The sequence below is a fragment of the Melanerpes formicivorus genome, unplaced genomic scaffold, assembly GCF_026170545.1.
Source record: "Melanerpes formicivorus ecotype bairdi unplaced genomic scaffold, bMelFor1.0.p_v2 SCAF_2, whole genome shotgun sequence".
In the NCBI taxonomy this organism is placed as follows: Eukaryota; Metazoa; Chordata; class Aves; order Piciformes; family Picidae; genus Melanerpes; species Melanerpes formicivorus.
This window is the reverse complement of record NW_027142354.1, coordinates 56,645,822-56,652,529: the sequence shown is the minus strand read 5'-3', so window position 1 is coordinate 56,652,529 and position 6,708 is coordinate 56,645,822.

Genomic DNA, 6,708 nt, shown 5'->3' with positions numbered 1-6,708 from the left:
CCGCCTCCCGCCGCGGCGCGGGGGGGACACGACGGGGCGCGGGCCCCCTTCCGCCGGTGCGGGTGCCGAGCGGCCTGGTCGGGCACCAACGGGGAGGTGCAGGCCGCAGGCCTTGAGGGAGGGACGTTAGGCCGCGCTGCCAGCCCCGAAGGCGGCAGAGGAAGGAGCGACGGGCGCTGTACTGGCGGGCGGGATGAGACGCGGCCTGCGGGAGGCTGCATGCCGAGATGGCGGCCGGGCAGGCCGAGGCCTGGGCTGCGAGGCAGGGCCTTGGGCAGGCTGCCCACGCTGTGTCCTAATGACGGGTTTTACAGGCCAGAAACACTAACAATGGGGCTAGCAACCGCAGCGGCTGAAAAGCGGCCAGCCCCGACCTTTCCAGATCGTGTTTTCAGAGTGACTGTTGGTTTATTTGGGCTCAGATACAGGCAGGCTTATTTGCGGCATCTCCAGCTAAAACTCAACCAGTCATCTGGCAGGGTGATACAAAGGGCTGCTCTTCCACCTGCCCTCTGCACCCTGCAGTCCATTTGCTCTGTGTCTAACCAGACCAATTCCCTCTGCAAAATAGTGTTAGAAAGAATCATTAGCTAAAGTAACTCTAGATTAAAATAGGTGTAAGGGAGTCAGTGAGATTAAAAAGATAAGTGGTGACCTTAGGACTCTGGAGGTGTGGCATCTGTTCACAGCTTTATTTCTGAGTAGTCAGTGTAAAGAAGATCCTTCTGCTAATCTTTACTGAAGCCTAACAGTGAGTGAGTGACAATTTTTGCCTCCCTATAATGTATATTAACAATTGTACACTGGGGTACGTTCACTAAGTGCCATTTTGTTAGTCTGATTGGTCTTTTTCGTCCCTGTTAACTCATTTGAACAATGATGGAAGTCGGTTTTCTGTTTACCCATCACGATCCATGTGACTTGATGGTTTTGGAGTGGCTGATTTCTTGTTCTATAATTTTCAGTAATAAATAAAACCCCATTTGCCAACTACATCTTGATTGAATGTTTATTGTACTCAAAACAGCATTCTGACACAAGTTTTCTCATTAGAGGTCTCCTAGGAAATGAAAATCATCCCGTGTACACACTGGCAAGAAATTCTGCTGCACACATTCACCCGGTGCTGGCAGGAAGGTCACAAGACTTCTTTGCAAATAGGTGATTGCTTTTAAGCACAGGCAAAACACCTGCCTGCCCTGAAATGTGACCCAGCCAACAGGAAGTTAGGTGCAGCCACTTGCAGGGGAAGAACACGACTGCGAACAGCAGGGGCAAAGACATAAATAGTTGTCAGAAGAGTCATAACGAGCCAATATATATGTGGTGTTTGAAAGACCAAAATAATTAACAATTCAAGTGGAGCTTATTAGCAGCAGCAGCCCTGCGCCTCAGAGGCCATCTCAGATAATTGCTTTTGCAAGTTTGCGTAGTCCCATGCTGTGTGAGCTCTTGCAACGAAAGAGATGGGGACAAAAAACTTGCTGGAAGCATCCATACAGGATTCTTAAATGTTTATTGAGCAAGGAAGCAATTATATTTTATACACGTAAACTCCCAGGCCTTGCTTCTGTGATGTCTTCTAGGACTTAGACATCATAATTACCTGGCTTTTTTATTCTATGGTGCCAGCCTGGTACCTCTACCTTCCTTTCCAGCAGACACTGCTGAACTGTAGTGTGTCTGGCAACATGCTGCAGCTTCAGGTACAGTGTTTTTTCTCTGAAAGGGCTTTGTTCTACTTGAGGATTTCACTGGCCTGTTCCTGCAAAGGGGAAAGGCACACCCACCTCCCAGACTGCAGGGGACAGGAGCTGCTCTCCTTTTCCTACTTGCATGCCCAGAAGATAAATTTCACCTTGTTCACATCAGCCTGGGGAGGGCTGTAATCCCAGCCAAGGTCATCCTGCTGAATTTTGTATTCCATCTGGGAGAAACTGGGCAAAGAGGCCTCCTGGGTGTAAATCTACTGGAGAAATGATCTGCCAGATAGTAACACATCTGTGCAACATCCTTCAGAGATCGTAGTGAATGGTGCTGGGAAGAGAGACCTGCACCAGGACAGCATGAACAGCAGTCCCACCTATGGAGGGATGCACAGGGCTGAGTAGACATGTGAAGTGTTAAGATGGACCAAAGTAAAGCTTTTCCCTGAAGCCTGCTACCTGCTCAGGGTGTTTCTGTTTGGTACCAGTCATAAATCTCTATTTGTTACCTTGCTTACATTTCTTTCCTGGGCAAGGAAACAAGGGAGAAAACCTGCAGCTCTGTTTCCAGGGGTTTATAGTCATCTAAGTATGTGGAGACACTTGGTGTGTCTGGAAGTGGTACAGAAGCTGTTTTCTGAGTAGGTTTGGGGGATATTATTGCAATGCAAAACAAGCATAACAAAACAACAAACAAATCTTTTATGGATCAGCACTGCCAATTCAGGGAGAAGAAAATAGTCAGCAGATATTAACTGCCTGCTCTGAACAGCTGGCAGAACTCACTCATCCTGAGCTTATGGCTGTGTGTGCCTTCCCTTTCTCTCTTTCCTAGGTAGATGTTCTACCTCCATCATAATCTTCATCTTTCATGTCTCAGCTGCGTGCTGCATGTTCCTTGCATTTGCATATAAGCATCTATAATTCAGGATCTTATAGTTAATCTACAAACCTGACTGACTCTCATCAAACACTGCTAGCAGCTGGTTTGCTTTATTACTTAAAACAGGGAATGCATGGAAGTCTTACACTAACCAAGGAGGTGTCTCCTCTGTGTGTGTGAGACCTCCAGTCAAAAGCCCTGAAATTCCATGATAACCTTTCTGTCCCTACTCATGGCTTCAGAAACAGCCTCTAGCTGGCTGTTGTGACAAACAGGAGCTAAAAAATGCTATTAAATATGCATGATGTGTGTTCCACCATATTAGATAACGTGGCCACATTCATCATCTGCTAATGCTGCCAATTCACAGCTTTGCTAATGCAGCCTCCCTCTCTCTCACTTTTGCTTTGGGCAGTTTAAGAGGCTTTTTTGGTGACTCTTCATTTCTTTATTTTAGTTCTTTTTACACACACACACACCTTTGTTTTTTTTCCCTTCCTAACTTTGTTCATTACTCTGAACATGGTGGTCTGCAGCAGAGACTGTGCAGAGCTCACGTTTCCAGCTTTCCTAAAATGTAGTTCACTAAGAAGCCAAGCCCACCTGGAAACCAACTGGAGAGGCTGACAGCACTGCTTTAGTGAAAAGCAAATACCCAGGTCCTTCCTTCGAGACCACTGCTCTCCAGTTCGAATGGGTCACCCACCCCTTTGTACACCAGCTTACCCACAGCTTGTGCTCACCATCCTTTGTCAAAAGGAAATGGAAGGATTGGCTCTGTTCTGTTTCCTCAGTGATCACACCCCCTCGGGGCTCAGTTGGGAGTTCACCTCTCTGGTGCTCATTAGTGCAACTCAGGCCTGTTACCATTTCAGTTTTGCAGCATTGTAATGCTGGCAGTTGGCAGAACACCTTTTCCTTTCTACCGGCACAGCTAGCTCCCTTGCTGTGACTGCAATCACAGCAGCAGACAACGTGTCTTCTACCAGCATATTTTAGGTATCTGCATGTTTTGCCTGACTCTGAGCTAGGTGGGCATGAGTCAGCTCTGATCCAGAAGCCATCTGGCCACGCAGTGCTGTACTGAGCTCATCAAGCTGCTCTGCTTCACTCAGGCAGAACATTTACAGCTCTTTGGCAGTTCAGCAGTGTACCTGCCAGGAGAATGGTGGGCAAGTGTCCATTGGCATCTTTGCCATGAGCCTTGTCTGCATTTCCTTGCACCCTCCCATTAGCAGAAAGAGCTGTAAAGCTGTAAATACTTCACAGTGGGGTGACCAAATCCATTCTTCCAAGAGCGTGCTGCAGTATCTGTATCAAGGCAGATTACACAATGCCTGAGCTCTTGTTACTCTAGCCACCCGTGTTGATGAGAGGGAGCCTATTTTAAGCACTCACCAACTGCAGGTTGCTCGCTGTTTTCGTCCTTGCTGACATCATGATCCTTGACTTCCACCCTTTGCAGGTAACATTGTTATAGCTGTTTGGGGTCACCCAGCTTTCTCTTGTCAAGTAGTTCAATGTCAAAGCAACACCACACACATCCTCTTTTATTTTCTCAGTCTGAACGTACTCTATGAGTCCTCCTGAATGCTGACCCTACTTTTGTTCTTCCTACCAAAATGTTAACATTTAGCTCTTAAACCCTGGAAGTCCCTAAACAGAGAGCCAGGGGCTAGAGCAGGGCATGGGCTTTCCTAAGCAATCACAGCAAACGTGTAAGTTTTCTTTTGGAGGGGGAAGCATTCACAAAGGCTCCACCTTCACTAGGGGAAAGATTAATTCTTGCTGCTCTCTTATAAGTGGTTTTTGCTTGGAGGTATAAAACTGATGAAGGTGAGCCTTGTAACCTCAGAGCATGGATTTTCCTGGCCTCCCTGTCTCGACCTGCTAACATAAAAAGTGTCAGATAGCTTTGGTTTTGCTTGCATTCCACCCCACTATTTAACCCAGGAATGGTTTTTACTGTGGTAATGTAAAGAGAGTAGTTGCCTGCAGGCAATGGTCCTGCTCTCACAGGCCTGTTTAAAACACACCCCGGCTGCATCTCAACTGCGATGTTGTTGTGTTCAAACCAAACACACTGGTCTCAAACTGCAGGTATGGCATGGGTCATTCGCAGTCCATCTGCATCCCTCCTTTGAGGCTAGTGCTCTTGCACCCGCCCCCTCAAATTCACCCCAATCAAAGCACTCCTCCTTCCTCTGATCTTGCTCTGTTGCATACCCAGCAGATGTGTGTGTCCATACATTTACTCAGATCAAGAGAGTTCTGGATCCTACTGCACACAACATCCTGAGTTCTGGCAGTGACAAACACATCATCCAAAACGACGGCGGTGTGCACAGGCCATCCCCAAAACACAGCTAGGCTGACAGTGAGGCCTCCGCAGACTCAGCACATAAAATGGGTCACTACCGAGCTTGTCTCAGTTACACAACTCCAGTGTGCCTTTCTTTTTCCTTGCTCTTGAAGTCCCTCGAATGTAAAGAAGTAAAACTACGACAAGGAGTTACAAAATCGGGATGAGGAACAGCGTGAGGAAAGGAAAGCGTCCCCATAGTACTGTCGGCAGAATAATCTGCTCACAGCTCCAGCCGGCTGCTTCCCCAGAGCTCTGATCCTGGAGCTGCCGCAGAAATAAAGACCCATTGAGCAGTCTGGCTCCACATTAGCATTTGAATTCCCTTGTAGTCTCTGCTCAGATGGGCAGGAGGTGGGTGCTAGTTTCCCAGCACTGCACAGCGGTGGCTTTAAATGCTCTTTATTTTTCTGAGGGAAAGAAACGCATTGCTCAAGCTATGAATACTTTGTGGTTTCCTTTTTTTTTTTTATCCCCTTCTCCCTTTCCTCTTCCCCAAATCAGGCTGAGATAGACACAACTCGACTTGGTATTGTTAGCCCAGTCTGACCTACTTCTTTCTCTCCCCTTGGCCCTGTGTTATGGATGCTGGTGCTATGGAAACCTGGGTGACATGCCAGTACTACACAGTCAGGACCACCAGCTGCAGCCTCCTCTTTCCTCCCCACAGGCCCTTCCCCTCGCCTTCCAAGCACTCCCCTGAAGAAAGTTAGCAGTGCTGCTTTCCCAGGGAAATTCAAGGGCATGCTTCACCCGCCCCACCAAGCCGTGCCCTGGAGGGAGTGAGGGGCTGTGGTTCCTGGGGTGCTTGGGCTCCTGTGCCTGAATGTATTTTTCCCCCAGTCCCAGGGCACAGTGTTTTGGTGCTAGGAGCCACCTGTAAATCTGCAGCTGTCAGTGCACCAGACCTGTCTCTGCAGATATCCTACATGACAGGGAGGAAAGTACACATGGCTGCCCTTGAGGTTTTCAAGATAAAAACAAGCCACAAGATTCTGTGACGTGGTGCAAAAGCCTTATGGGCACCTGCCTGGGTTCCTGCCAGCAACACAGGAACAGGAATGCCTGCAGCAGTGGCTGATCCCTGCGGTGGATGGCAGCTGCTCCACCAGTGGGACAGAGCTGTGCAGTTTCATTCTGACTTGTTTGCTGACATTGGACCAAGCCCTGTCAGGGGACAGAGGCTTGTTTATAAGTTCAGCCTCCATGTTTGTTGTGATAAAAAAGTTCTTGCTGATTCTGAAGGTTTCATTTGCTCTCTGCTGGCCTCCTGTCCAGCTGGCTGCCTTGCCTGGGAGACTATGGTAGTATCAGAGTGGATTTGCTTTCAAATATCTCACAACAAACATTATTTTTTTCCTTCCCGTTGCTGACACTGAACTGTTGGCTGTAAGGGGAGGGTGCAGCAAGGAGCTCGGGAATCCCTGAAGCGCTTGCAGGAGGCTCTTGTGTCTGTTGTAAGGCGCCTCCAGGAGATCTCTGTGGGACTCCAGGGCTCCCCCACCCCAATAACTCTAACACCAGAACCTGGCCCAGCACAGACGAAGCTTGAAACAGGAAGTTTTGTGCAAGAGTGGCACGAAGCACGGCACTGCGTGCAGGCAGCCTGCGCGACCGCTGCCTTCGGGTGCAGCCGGGGATGCCCTGGCCACTTTGGGTGCAGTGAGCGATGCTACTGGCACAACTCCGAGCTGCCAGCCCCCCTCGGACAGCTGCCGATCGCCCCGGTGCTGCTACCTCTCCGCCGCCAGTCCCCG